The sequence below is a fragment of the Tasmannia lanceolata genome, unplaced genomic scaffold (genome assembly GCF_043159265.1).
Source record: "Tasmannia lanceolata isolate RefF3 unplaced genomic scaffold, GAP_Taslan_0.1 ptg000037l, whole genome shotgun sequence".
NCBI classification, from domain to species: domain Eukaryota; kingdom Viridiplantae; phylum Streptophyta; class Magnoliopsida; order Canellales; family Winteraceae; genus Tasmannia; species Tasmannia lanceolata.
Genome location: NW_027518714.1, coordinates 6,292,822 through 6,307,940, shown reverse-complemented (window position 1 = coordinate 6,307,940; position 15,119 = coordinate 6,292,822). Strand labels below are relative to the sequence as shown.

The following is a 15,119-nucleotide window of genomic DNA, read 5'->3' as shown; positions in this document are numbered from 1 at the left end:
AAAAGGAAAAGAAGAAAGAAAAACATGCGACATACATAACTTGGGCATCATCCTAAAAACCTTATTCTTCTGCAGTGAAGTTTATCCTAGTTTTGTAACTAGTCGTGAAGTTTTACAAAGGACCTTACTATAGACTGCCACACCATAACTTAGTAGATAATCATGTTCTAAGGAATATTTCAACTTTAGGGGCCGAGTCTTAGAACTGGTCAACATGCAAAATGGAGGTATATTAGTTATTTATCACTTGTATTATTTTCTTTTGAAAAATGAAGAAACTGAGTTTAGACTCCTCCACATGAATTCCTTTCCTAAAAATTGTCCACTTCCATCTCATTAGCATACCTATTATAGATTTTACAATTTATTGGAACCGTGCTTTCCCATTAGCCACACTTTTCATGCCTCTTGACAACCTAAACAACATGATGGGCAGTTTTCTTGTCTCAATAATTCTAAGTATTAAGTTCCAAATGCATTCATCGAGAAGTCCATCAAGAGAACTTAGGTCTTCAAGTGTATAAAAGAAAAGAATGATAGTGTCATTAAGCAAACAGGATACATGAAAGATTAACAAAAAACAAAACTCAAGAGTACATATTAGAGAGATGATGTCTCATTATAAATGTAGCATGCATACAAATATGAAAGGATGTGATAATTATTAAAGGTATGTTACTAGGCACTTATGCTTTTATTTTTGGCTGCGATCATAGGGTTATTTTGTCCCTATTACTTATTGCATCTTAAGTGAGGTAATTTTGCCTACGTTCATATTGCATCTCAAGTGAGGGTCATTAAGGAAAATGAGATATGAAATTCGATCCAGACTCCAACAACAAGCATTGAAAGCATCAAGGAAGATAAACATACATGGCGTAGGGTTTCTTTAGTATCCAGTCTGGTAAAGGTCCAGATAGCAAGTTGTTGGTGAAGTACCTAACCAAAAGACAAATAATATATTCATAATGATTGACCATCAGCTTTTAATAGAATAATAACAGTCACCATATATTCTGAGAAATTAGAATTCTTACATGAAAAGAACTTCAAGGTTTGGCATTGTTCCTACCAACTTGTTAAAGCTGAGATCTCTGGTAAGAAAAATCACAATTTTGTCCCAAAAGAATCACTAGAGCAACTAGACAAGAAGCACAAAACTGGGTAAGAAAGATCTTTTTCTTATCTTTAACAATTGACTTACAAAGTTCTCAGGCGTGGCATTTCCGCCAGATATTTAGGGACTTCTCCAGAAATATTACAATTCCTCAATACCCTGCAACATAGAATCAGATGTATGTACGTCAATACGCTTAAAAGGTATTAATTCTAGAGAACATGATAAAGCTAAACAATAACTCACAGGATCCTCAAAAGTTTCTTTTCACCCAGATCAGGGAAACCCGACCCTGTTCCATTTATGTCACTGATCGACCTGTATCAAAATTTTCCCAAGACTTGCTATAAAAAATCAGAACCCTTCAATTTTCTTTGCCTATCCCATGATGATGAGAAACGTCTTGAGACTTAAAACAACTAGTGACATGAACTCAGAAGGCTCTACTTACAGGGTGGTTAGGTTAGGCATAACAGAAATGGCAGAAGGAATAGGTCCATCCAGGCCACTTGCATATAATTCTCTGCCAATGATGGATCATGAACAAAATAAGGGATAAAGAATGCAATTCAGAACCTCTACCCAAATAAAGTTCATAATGTAGAAGAACGAAATGCTTACAATTTTATTAGTTTTGTCCAGTTTTGAATGACATCGGATATCTTTCCAGTGAACTGGTTATCACTTAACCTACTGCATTGGTGCCCCCAAAAGAAGTAATTGTAGGCTTGAACAATGTGTGTAAAAGGAAAAGAATAGAAAAGTTTGGAGGCCACCAAAATCGGCCCTTATTTGCAAATAATATTTATTTTATTTTATTTGCCAATAAGACAGTAAGGCCTCTTTGGAAGCCATTAACTATACCATTTCTAAAGCTATTATAACAATTATTTGCAAATAATAATATTTAAAATAATTTTCACATAAGATTATATGCAAATGATTTTAGAGGTGTCCAAAGAGGTTCTTACACATCGTTCAAGTTCGGGAGACTAGCAAGCGTCTTCGGCAACTCTCCCCTAAAGTTGTTTGAGAAAACCAAACTGCACGCACGAAAATAAGGCATTCAACGGTAAAAAAAATATGCCAAAATTGTTGAGATTGTTTGGTGTTCCGTGCGAAAGCAAAGATCCCACATCGGAAAAGTGAATGGATGTTGAAGTGCCTATAAGGACTAGGGCACCCTCCCCTTAACGGTTAGCTTTTACGTAAGGTTGCAACTTGGGTCAGGTTTTACCCAACCCGCATCGACCCGACCCAAAATAACATGGGTCGGGTTTATAAATCTTGGGTATTGGGTTGGGTCGGGTTTTAGATTGAAAAACTGATGCAAACCGGGATGTTGCCGATGACTTTTGGGATAAGTTGGACCGGGTTAGGCGACCACGAAGCACTAGGATCCGAGCATGATTTCTTTCCTAGCTGTTTCCCACAGCTTTCCAGTTTTATTTACTTTCTTATTTTATTTTTAGACAGATTTTACTTTCCTAGTTGGTTTGGGATTGCAGATTTTCTACTTTCCTAGTTGGTTTGGGATTTCTAATTTTTATTTGAGCTTGCTATTTTGTGATTGAGGCCATAAAAGCCTAGAAACTGATGGTAATAGTAGTTTTGGGCTGTTTTACTTTGATTTGGAGATAAGAAATAAAATTCTTCCCTTTGGGAAATTTTAGATCTTTGAATTCCTCTTTGCTTGATCTCTTAATGTTCTACGAAGAATCTAAGCACGTATTAATTGTGATTCGCTTGATTGTTCATTGTTTATCTGATTTCTTGGAATATTTTAGAGAAATCTAACGTCTTACTAGGTTTTTCGAAGAAGTTTCCGATCCATCAGAGTTTGATTTGCATCTTTTCTTGTGGCTTTTGCTGTAATCCCTCTTAGGATTACATCAAAAACCCGACTCAATCTTGGGTAGGGTCGGGTTTAAAGAGAGAGAAAAAAACCCAAAACCCGATCCGAATCATCATATAGGTGTACTATAACTTTCTTTAAAACATAGCAAATTATTTTCCAATATATTGATATAATTGTTTGCATTGAGATCATGTTTGTGATGCGAAAATATAATTTCCTTAAATTTATACACTTGATGACATAAATGTAGAGATTTTTGGTATGAAGATTTTATTTTTTCTATAATCTTTAAAATTAGTCACTGTCCTACACTTAAAAAAATAAAAACTTGACCTAGAAACTATCTTGGGTAGGGTCAGGTTTATGAATCTCGGATTTTCCTATCAAAAATTAGACCCGACCCGTGATAATTTCTCAGGTAGGGTGTGGTTTTGGAAAACCCGACCTACCTGACCCGAGTTTCAACCCTACTTTTAAGGGTGACTTCAACCCAAAAAAACAGAACCAAATATAAAGAAGAATAAAAGGTCTTACAGTGACTTTAAGTTGGTAAGATTCCCAAGCTCTGGAGGAAGAACCCCAGAAAACTGGTTGGCTTGTAGGAGTCTGAAAATCCAGTAGTCCCCTTTAAATTTGAAATGTAAACCGAGCCAGCTGAAATTCAGTCAGAAATTCGGATTTTATGTGAAAAGAATCAAAACCTACAGCTCTTTGAGAGTGGTAATATTTCCAAGTTCCTTTGGAATTGACCCAGATAAGCGGTTTCCAAGAAGAGCGCTGCGAAAAATTTCCCTTGGTTAACTTTAGAAAAGTGGGTTTATGATTTTCTACACTTACCATTGAATAGGTAGGTAAAGCTTACATTTTCTGCAAAGGCAAGGTGGCCCATTGGAGAGGTATTTTACCGTTGAGGAAATTGCGACCGAGATCACTGTGTCCAAAAGAGGAAGACAATTGTTAACGGGCAAAAAAAAAAAGGGCTTCTCATTAGAGGCGTAATTTAGACGTGAAGCGTCAATAAAAGTTAACGTGAGCAGTTGGCATTGGTAATTGAAACTTACATTTCCTGAAGGTAGGGAAGTCCGGAGAGTTCAGGTGGAAGAACGCCCGAGAGATTCTGACGCTTCAGAACTCTGCAGTCCAAAAGAGAGAACAAGAGTTTTAGAAATGAGAATTTGTATGGTAGCCGGGCGTGCATGCACGGGCAACACAAAAAATAATAGTGGGGCCCACCTTGTTTGGGTGATCTAAACCGGTGTGCCCAGAAAATATTCTCCATAGGATGATCCAAACCCTCGCAGGTTTCAATACTGTACCGTCCAGTTTAAACCTCCGCGAATTCGGAGGCCTGGGATCATCCAATGGAGAAGATTTTCTAGGCACACCCTATCTACATCAGGGACCAAGAAATGAATGGTTTGGATGTGGGCCCCATTGCTTTTGGGGACTTCAATACGATCGTCCGCTCGAGAAAATAAAAACCATATTTCGACACACACCCTCTTTTTCAATGTGTTCCACCCCCCTTGTTTGTCTTTTCCTAATAACTACTATATTTCCACCCCTTTTTTGCGTGGGTAAGCTGGGATGGAACCTGTGGCCTCAAGGTTCACAAACAACGACCAAACCACAAAGCACAGAGCACAAATGAGACTCCCTAGTCCTGTATGGTGAATGAATGTGTTGATCTAATGGGCTACCACAAGTATATTATACTGCATGGGGCACCACAAGTATATTAGGCTCTTATTCTAAGGGCCGTTGCTTTAGACTTTGAGGATTGATTTTGAGTCAAAAAGTGATTATTGGATTCAAAATTCAGAACGAACAAGCCCAGTAGAACAAGATCATCATTGTACGAAGGACTAGGAATCATTTTTTACCAACCAAAAAAATCATTTTTTTTAACAAAGAAGAGACCAACTACCTCAAAGGTGATGATGCCCAAGAAAGATAGTCATATTTGTCCATTAAACAGCATATATGTTACATGCATGATGCATCTACTATAACCGAACTAACGGTTTCCCTAACCGTTACACTGAAACAGTGGGAGCGGGCGAGTCGGGGTGTGCTGAATGGCTTTAGTGAGTGGTCGTGATGACCAACGGTCATGTGGAAAGGTCTATAAAAAAGACCCTCTTCTTCCCTTTTCAATTCATTCAATTCAAATGAGCATTTTGCCACTGTCACACAAACGCTCCTTATTGGAAGAAACGCAAAGCCCATCCCTCTCCTTTCTCTCATTTTATTTTCAATTTGCATTTGCATTTGCATTTTTTTCATCCATGTAACCATCATCTATAAGATATGGATTGTCCATCAGACAATCTCCATGGCAGAAGGTCCTCTCTTTAACTTCTTAACCAACCTTTCAGATTGTCAACCAGAAATTAGTTCCCGAGGTAGCGAATTAGTTTTCATTGTTTTTCAGGGATTTCAAAGGCTCCCTCCATACTCTCTCCACTCTGTCGCATCATGTCTCTGTTATGGTAAGTGGCCACAATGGCCTTATTGTAACGGTTGGGGAGTATGTGCGTTTGGAATGCAGGATGAATCGGTACTCGGTAGATTGATATGCCTTGAAAACTAAAAGGAAACTCCCTGAGGATTGCCAATGTAGCCCCCATTCATTGCAAAATCTTTTTATTCTTCTTATCAGTTCTCAGATTCCTTTATTGGTATAAGAGCCCAGCACCGATCCATCATTTTCGATTAATTTTCTACTTGCAAGACACCGGCACAGGTCACAAGCTTCGGATCACATACGCAGGACGCTATCGCCACTACTGTGAAGTACAGGTTAACGAATCCAGTTTAAAAGGCCTGATTCTTATCCTACTGTGAAGTACAGGTTAACGAATCCAGTTTAAAAGGCCTGATTCTTATCCGAACGAAACCGTGATCCCGGCCGTAGATCATGCAAATCCGCCTCTAATCAACTCAGATACTCAAATCCTAGATTTTTCCTTGGGTTTGTTGTGTCTTATCTCCTACGGTGCTTTGTGATCGGAGTGAAAACTAGGCCACTAGAATGCCAAAGCCTGCTTGACCTCTCCTCGTCGTGCCGTTGGTACAGCAAAGCCTTGTCAGTGTCTCCTCACCATGCCTCACAATGAAGCACACTCAGCTTCTGCTCTTTGTGTTATCGCACTTAAGACACATATGCGATTATAGATCCCATGAACTTTGATGAAGCGATTAAACCACGTGAGTCAGAAGAATGGCTAAAGGCCATGAAAGATGAATTTGATTCTATTAAAAAGAATCGGTATGGGATCTATGTGAATTACCTGAAGGCAGAAATGTTGTAGGGTATAAATGGGTGCTAAGAAAGAAGTACAAGTCTAATGGGTCCATTGACACCATCAAGGGCTGGTTAGTTGCAAATAGGTTTACATAAAAAAAAGGCATAGACTATCAAGAAACTTACTCGCCAGTTGCCAAAGTTGCCTCAATAAGGATTATACTAGAATTGGTGGCTCATCTAAACATAGAACTTTTCCAGATTACTCACCAAAAAAAAAAAAAATTTCCAGATGGATGAAATACTGCCTTTCTCAATAGAGAATTGAGGGAAACTCTTTATGTGAACCAACCTGAGGGTTTTCAGGTGAAATAATATTTGCGTCAATGGTATTTGATGTTTCACCGGTTTATTCTTGAACTTGGCTTTGTAGTTAGACTATTGTGTATATATCCATAAAAGTGGGAGCAAGTTTACAATCGTGTCCTTCTATGTGGATGATATACTCCTAGCAAGAAATGACTTAGAAATGATTGATAGAACTAAGTCGGAACTTAGCGTAAGGTTTGAGAAGAAAGACATGGGAGACGCATCATATGTGCTCGGGATTTAAGTCACTAGGGACAGGAAGAATAAAACATTGTGTTTAGATCAATAAATGTACATGAATACAATACTCAAACGTTTTCAAATGCAAAATTGTAATGCCGCATAGATGTGGTAGACATGAGATTGTCCATAAGTCAATGTCTAGGTGAAGGACAGGAAAGACTTAATGGTCAGTATGCTCAAGTGGTTGGAAGCTTCGTATATGCGATGTTATGTACTAGACCGGATTTGGCCTATCCGGTGGGTCTAGTAAGTAGATACTAATCCCGGCCCTGCTCATTGGGAAGCAGTGAAAAGAATAATGAAATACATTAACTGAACCAAGCACTTGAAATTGTGTTTTCAAGTGGAAAAGCGTGAAGTTCATGGTTACTCTGACAGTAGGTCCACTCCTGGACATGTGTTTATATTTGGAGGAGCGGCTATTTCTTGATCTAGCAAGAAACATGGTTGTGCGGTGAGATACAAACAGGAAACTGAGTACATAGCCTATAGCATGGAGACTACTCATGCCGTCTGGATTAGACAATTTTTTGTCAATTTGGATCTTGGTCTGGTTGATGGACTAGTAGAGTTATATTGTGATAATCAAACGGTAATAAGCCTGATATACAGCGGAGCGAATAGATCTAAAGGAAGATATATACGCGTGAAATATCACCATATATTGGAGAAGTAGGAAATGAAAGTAACTTATATACCTAGCTGTAACATGATTGTTAATCCTTTGACGAAAGGAGTTCATGCGAAATATTTTATCAAGCATGTAGGCTTGATGTGACTTGGAAATATCTAAGTCGAGAAAAATTGTTTGGGAGAAACAGCCCAGACGGAGTTGCTAATCCTTAGGTAAAAGGAGTTCGTGCGAAAATTCATTAAGCGTATAGCTTTATGGGACTCGGAAATATTTGAGTCAAAGGAAAGGTGTTCGGGAGGAATATCCCAACTTGCAGAATTCATCGAGTATGTGAGCTTGGTAGGACTTGGAAATGTCTAAGTCAAGGAAAGGTGTTTGGGAGGAATATCCCAGCTTGCGGAATTCATCGAGCATGTGAGCTTAGTGGGACTTAGAAATCTCTAAGTCAAGGAAAAGTGTTTGGGAGAAATATCCCAACTAGAAATATAAAGGAATTTACTCGGCCAATGTGGCCAAGTGGGAGATGTTATGGTAAGTGGCCACAATGGCCTTATTGTAACAGTTTGGGAGTGTGCGTTTGTAACTCACGGGAATATGAAAGGGGGCGTAATGGCAATAAGAATAAAGGCCATAATCAGTAGATTGGTTCCCCTCTCTTTCTATGCCCCTTTTTTTATAATTGGGCCCATGAATATTCCATGAAATAATTTTGCATGGTTGCCAAATATGCCCTTAACCAAAATGCATTTTATAACGGCAATGAAAAATACAAAATTAAAAGAAGGATAAATGCATTTGGGTGGCGTGGATCCAATGGGGGGTCTGTATGACCAAGTTTTCACATGGGCGCCCTTCAGTTTAGCATTTCTAATAATAATTAGACGAATGAGAAGCTAAAGAAAACTTACATGCTTATGATATGACAGGAGGTATTGTCGGCGAATGAGCAGTTGCATATGACAGAATTATTGTAATCTTTGGTTGCGCCAGGGGTTATCCAACCCGGTTCTCCACTGCAAGGCTCCACATTGAAATTTCAATTCGTCTTCCCTAGTGTCTTGCCGATTTGTTGAAGAGTCTCCACTGCATTAACAAGTAGAAAAGCCAATGGTTGGAGAACATCCTAGAATGTCATTGTTAAAGTATGGAAGATTAAATAACTCCTTCTCCAACAGCTTAAGCTTTTGGAGTAATTGGTAAATTTCGTGGCGCAATGGTAAAAACCAATACGGGTGTGGCTCTTTGGCTTTAAGTCATGGTTTGCTCCCCATTGACGTGAGTTCGAATCCCCCCGGGCTTACCCGATGCGCATGGTTTATGGGTGATTGGGCACATTCGTAGGGACAATAAAAATTGGGGTGGGGATACTGTATGTCATCAATAAAAAAAAAATATTCACATGGTATCAGAGCAAACCAATGCGCATGGTTTACCGGCGATTGCCTTCACCTACTGCTTAAGCTTTTGGAGTTATTGGTTGTTTCACCGTTATTAGAGACTTTTCGAGGATTTAGTACTGGCACACACAAAGGCATTTACTGATGAAATAGAAGATTTCTATTAATCTTGAATTGAATTACATAGAGCCTAATGAGTGTTTATACACAGAACACTCAAAATACAGAGCAATTGTAGAAAGAGATAAAAATAGCATCTTCTTTACGTTCTTAATTATAAGGAAGAATTAACTGCGGTTTTTGAAAGAACTAAGAAAACTTCTTGGACTTCAACTGTTTTCTGAAATGCTTCCAACACGTAAAAAGAATTCCCTATTTTTGAGGGAAACAAAAAATCTTTCTTATCCACCTAACAAAAAACAAAATCTTTCAGACCTTTCAAACAAGTATATATGAAATCGTAACCCAGAAGATATTGATAAAGAGTGGAAAAAAAAGGTTCTCTTGTGCTTACCTTCGTTATGCACGAGAGTAGGTCCAGATCCAAACACTCCAAAGCAGTTCAGAGCAAGAATCAAAACAAGGCAAAATCTTCTGGAAAACATTTCCACTTTCTCCAAAACCCCCTAATCTGGAAATCCACAGCAAGTTTAGTGGTGAAACAGAGGAGAATTCATAGGTTTTTGAGTGGTCGGAGAAATGATTTCTTTCCAACTGGCGTCAAGTAACTTTAATTCACTGTCTATTCATTAATTGAACTGCTCATGCTCATTTTCATCATCCAACACTGAGATGGAACATTATTTAATTTATTTTGGATCATGTGCCAATGTACAAAAATGACCTTCAAATTTTGTTCATTTATGTCTAGCAATGAAGGTTATTTTGGAACATTATTTTGTATTTGCAATTTTCGTTGAAGACAAGGAAAACTTTTTATCGGAAAAGTTCATAGAAAATGAGTTAGCCTAGCCAAGTGCTGATAAATTCATTTTCCATAGAAAAAATTTCTAATAAATTTTTTTCCTAAATCCAAACAGCCAGGTTTTTTTACCAGACTTGGGGCCGCAGGTGCCACATGTAGTGATCCCATCCGTTGATTTAACAGGCGACCACAATTCCAAAAAAATTCCCTTAAAAGAGTAGTCATAAATACACTAGAGAGTAGAGAGGGATGTTCTAAGTAAAAAGAGGTGCGAATATCTCACTTCTAATAAAGATGATTGTGTGGTTGGGTAATGTTAAGAACCTAGATCGGTTCGCAACTGATTTGATCTTCTCAGAGGGAAGATCTGCCTCTTGACCCGCGTCGAGGGAAAGGTCGTCCTCTTTCGTGCGCAGTACACAATTTCTGCCTGCTCTTATCTTCTTCATTCGATAGCTTTAAATAGAATTTTTACATGATCGTCCAACACCATATAGAGTCCTAAACCAACTAAAACTCCAACACCAATAAAATAGCATCCTAAACTAACTAAAATTCCAAAGACCAATACAAAAGAAACTACAACACAGCAATAGATAAGTGTGAACTGACTGCTATCTAGATAGTCCTAATCCATGTAATTTATTCAAAAGACCAGAATTCTTCATGACACGTAACAGGTAATTTCCATAACAATGCTTGGGAAGCTGTAAAGGAATATGACTCCTCTAGAAAAATTCAAATGTTGCTGTAAAATATATGAACTGATATATCTGACCTCCATTTCCACGAAGATTCGTATTAAAAAAACACAAGGGAAATAATATATTCGTCCCATTTTCTTCCTTTGGCCCACCCCCTGTAGCTTAAAAGGGTAGTCATAAATAAACGAGAGGAGGCTGGCCCTGGGAAAAAATGGGGTGATGATATCACTTTCCTATGAACAAAGCTAATTAATGAGGAGGCTGGGCCAAGGAGGAAAAAAGGGTGATAAGAATAGACTCGAGTAGTGGAATAAGCAACGAACCGGGAAGAGTCAAACGGGTACGCGCTGACTGTTCTAGTCTTGGTACGGAGTTGCTTCGAGGGAACTATCGACATCCCGTTTTACACGCTCGCCGCGTATGCTAAAAAAAATTTCTTCCTAAATAACTCAGAATAAGGACTACATAGAATTATTTCAACCCAACTAAAATAAGGAAAGTCCGGTTGGGTATATAATATAACCCTATTATATTCTAATATAAGCCCAATAAGATAATAGACCGGTGTAGTGGGCCTACTTGGGCTAGAGCCCATTAACCTATTAAAACCCTAGTGTATCTCTATATATAGGGGTTGGAGGCAACACACTTGGTATTCCAAACTAGATAGGGGCCGGAGGCAACATCCAAGTCACCTAAAAGTGACAATTCCAAGTTTGAGGCCAAAAAGCCTATATTCCAGAAAAGAAGGGCAAGTGCCACAACTGTGGGATATGTGATCACTTTGCGGCAGATTGTAGGCTACCTAACAAGTCTAAATCTGACACACCACAGAAGGAAGCTCATATGATGATGGGTAAGACTGAGTCTAAGAGTTTTGTTGCTATGTTGGGCAACGGTAAGACCAGTACTTCTTCAGATTGGTGGTTAGATACAGGAGCCACTTGTCATGTTTACAACTCCAAGAAACTACTAGTTGATGTTGTTGCCGCGAAAGAGACTGTTACAGTGGCCAGTGGAGCAGAGGTAGAGGTGACTCACGCTGGTACTGCGAACTTGGTCCTTTTTTCAGGACAAATACTAACTTTAAAAATTGTTAAAGTAGTTCTTGCTCTTGAAAAGAATTTAATTTTTATTCGTCTTTTAGACTATGATGGCATATGTACTTCATTTCTGTGTGGTAGAGTAACTTTGATTGTTAACTCATAATATTTTGATTGTGCGTATTTGATAGATGGTATGTTTGATTTGAGTTAAGATAATGAGACTGTTAGTTAGGATAGTTCATCGCTAATTGCTCCTAAGTTGTTACACACCAATTGGGACATGTGCACTATCAAAAAATGGTCTAACTTCCCAATACTCATAAGATATCATTATATATGTCAATTACTTTTGACAAGTGTGAGAGTTATGAGTGATAGAGAAGAAGAAGATACACATTGACAGGGCTCAAGGAATTCTGTGTCTCTCAGGGCGTAATCCTTAAAACTACTGCTCCTCTCTCGCCTCAATCAAATGGCATAACTATATGTAAGAACATGACGTTAACTCTTAAGTGTTACACTCCATGTTAATGTCAGCTGGCATGCCTAGTTGCATTTGGGGAGAGACAGCTTTGACTGCCAATCACATCCTGAATCTCTATATGCTCCTCCATGTGATAGAGTACCCAAGAATTTGGTGAGGACTTTGTGGCCTACCAATTGGAGAATGATCAATCATCCTATCAAGACGTAATGAGATCTAGGGACTCTATATTGTGGGCAGAAGCCATTCATGATGAAATGAGCTCTCTGTTATAAAATCTAACTTGGCAGCTAGTCGATTTGCCAAAAGGGGCTAAGACTATGGGCTGTAAGTAGATATTTGTATGTGATTATACAAAGTTTATTTTGGTCTTAATCAAGCACCTAAATTGTGACATCAGAAATTTGACATAGTAGTAAAGAGCTTTGGATTTCTGACAAATTACTCGGATAAATGCCTTTACTATCGTTTTGTGTCGAATAAAGTCATGATTATTTGCTTGTATGTAGATGTTGATTCTTATTTTCAATCTCTCTCTCTCTGTGATGAGTAATGTGAAACTAACCTTGGGTAAAGACTTTGACATGCAAAGACCTTGGTGTTGTTAACACCATTCTTAGTATGAAAGCAAGTTTTTGAAAGGCAAGGAATCACCGTTGGCCTAGCCCATTATATGACAAACTACTTTCCTTTTGAGGATGCAGTGAGTGCAAACCAATTGAGACACCATTTGATTATATCAAGAAGCTTATTTTTAATGAAAGAGACAGTGTGAATCAGTTAGATTATTCTAAACTGATTCGTAGTCTCATGTATGCTATGAGTTGCACTAGGCCAGACATAGCCTTTTACAACTGGCATGCTGAGTCGTTTCACTAGTAATCCTGGCCATGAGCACTGGGATGCCCTTATGAGGCTGATGAGATTCCTTCAGGGTACTCAAAATTATACTCTTTGTTATGGTAGCCATTCTCCTGTCTTGGACGGATATTCTGATGCATCATGGTGCTCATAATCAGATGATAGCACATTTATTGCTGTTATGTGGAAGTCGAATTGGAACTTTATGCTCTAACTTCAGCTATAGATGAAAGCTAAGGGATAAAGAATCTGCTTATGGTTATGGCATTCCACTAACCCGGTTAAAGATTAGTTCTTTAGTGGGTTAAGGATTATTTCCTTATGTGTGTTCTATGATAATCAAGCTACAACAATGGTTGTGAAGAACTCACTCTTTAATGGTAAGAGGAGACATCTTAGGCTGAAATAGGCCATATGCTGAATTATCTCAAGAACACGGGATTATCACTTTGATTGATACGAAATTGATGGATAATAGGCCGAAGTTCTCACAAAAGGGACTGACCAAAGATCGAATATTCAAAATTGTGGGGGAGATGGGGTCAAAGACTGTATAGACGTGTCTTAACCTACATCCATGTTATTTTGAATTTTTCGAATCTCCCTATCTTGGCCAAGATAAGCACTTGATATGTTTCAATGATGTTTACAGTTGTCTTTATGTCATTCCACATTTGATGACATGTCCTTCTTGGGAAAGGTTATTTCATTCCAAACTTGATGATACAGCTTAACTCAATTTGGATATGATGCATGTAACATTCCAAATGGAAATATGAAATGATTCTTTGCAAAAGAAACTATTAGATCTTGTTCTTTATTGAAACTTGACAATGATGAATGGTTCTTTACAAAAGAAGATGTTTAAGTCTTGTTCTTTATTGAAACTTGACAATGATAAATAGTTCTTTGCAAAAGAAGCTGTTTAGGTCTTGTTCTTTATTGAAACTTGACAATGACGCTTATGGTGAGAGTGATACTGATACTTTTTCAGCTATTTTGGAATTGTGCTAAGTTCTTCTTCAGGTAGAACTAGATACTTTCGTGAATTATGGAATTGCACTAAGTTCTTCTTCAGGTAGAACTAGATACTTTCATGTTTACACTATTGGTTGGATTCATTTTCATGCAATCCATATTTGGTAATTTACAGGGATTGGCGAAAAAGGAGGAGCTTGTCTTGATTTGGACTTTGATGAGGATGACTTACTTGATGAGTAAATCTTCTAAAGTCATAAAGACTATGCTTTCATTTCAGTATGTATCAAGTTCACTTTTTTGTGAAACTTTATTTTAGATCTCGATGAGAATCATACCCCATGAATGAATTCCTCTAAGATCAGTGGGGTTCACTTATATGTGAAACTACCATTGGTTGAGTTTAGATTGTATCTCAAACTCTCGATTAATCATAAAGTATTCTTGTTTTCAGTTGGAATACAGATCTTTATTGATATGGTGATATGGATGATTAAATAATTTTGTTTGGACATCACATTAACTATCTATTGAATTTTGTTATATGTAGAACATAGGAGGAGATTGTTGGGTATATAATATAACCCTATTATGTTCTAATATAAGCCCAATAAGATAATAGACCGCTGTAGTGGGTATACTTGGGCTAGAGCCCATTAACCTATTAAAATCCTAGTGTATCTTTATATATAGGGGCTGGAGGCAACAAACTTGGTATTCCAAACTAGATACCTTGGGTGTAATGCTTCAAGCAACCTCTTGCTTGACCTAATTACTCTAACAAGTCCCTCCAATCAAGAGACGCTAAAGAGGAAGATAAAGACTCCGGTAAGATAAGACTCCTAAGAAGATAAAATTAACTAACATAGAACTAACTCCACCAAACTCCTAACTCAACAAAACCTCTAAAATAGAAACATGTAATCGCAACCTAAAACTTATCAACGCGATGGACTAACATGTCTCTTCCATGGATGTAACACAAACATTGGCAACACGATGGACTAACATGTCTCTTCCATGGATGTAACACAAACATTGGATTTGCCAGAACTTACATTGCAGAATAGTAGTTAGTGTTTGGTTGAGCGGCATAGACTCGGAGAGTAGTGGTATAAGTAGAGGTATAAGTAGAGGGTGTTATTACCAACATGGAGAGAGGAGAGGGGAGGGAAGAGAGAGAAAGAGCGAAGTGTAGTAATATTGGAGAGTCCAACAACATGGTTTGGATCTTTAAACAAGGTGGGCTTTATTGT

The 15,119-nt window shown here is 38.0% G+C and overlaps 1 pseudogene across 1 annotated transcript in view; it reads right to left on the bottom strand.

Annotated features, from left to right (window-relative positions):
* LOC143860338 (putative LRR receptor-like serine/threonine-protein kinase At1g07650) overlaps positions 1 to 15,119 on the bottom strand; it is a 46,764-nt pseudogene that overhangs the window by 12,794 nt on the left and 18,851 nt on the right. The window contains exons 25-37 of the transcript XR_013239679.1: positions 9,415 to 9,496; positions 8,377 to 8,591; positions 4,037 to 4,108; positions 3,838 to 3,906; positions 3,681 to 3,752; positions 3,510 to 3,581; positions 2,089 to 2,160; positions 1,739 to 1,810; positions 1,569 to 1,640; positions 1,364 to 1,435; positions 1,205 to 1,276; positions 1,038 to 1,094; positions 874 to 939 (exon numbers count right to left, since the gene is read on the bottom strand). The product of XR_013239679.1 is annotated as a putative LRR receptor-like serine/threonine-protein kinase At1g07650 (transcript). The remainder of the gene's footprint in view (positions 1 to 873; positions 940 to 1,037; positions 1,095 to 1,204; positions 1,277 to 1,363; positions 1,436 to 1,568; positions 1,641 to 1,738; positions 1,811 to 2,088; positions 2,161 to 3,509; positions 3,582 to 3,680; positions 3,753 to 3,837; positions 3,907 to 4,036; positions 4,109 to 8,376; positions 8,592 to 9,414; positions 9,497 to 15,119) is intronic.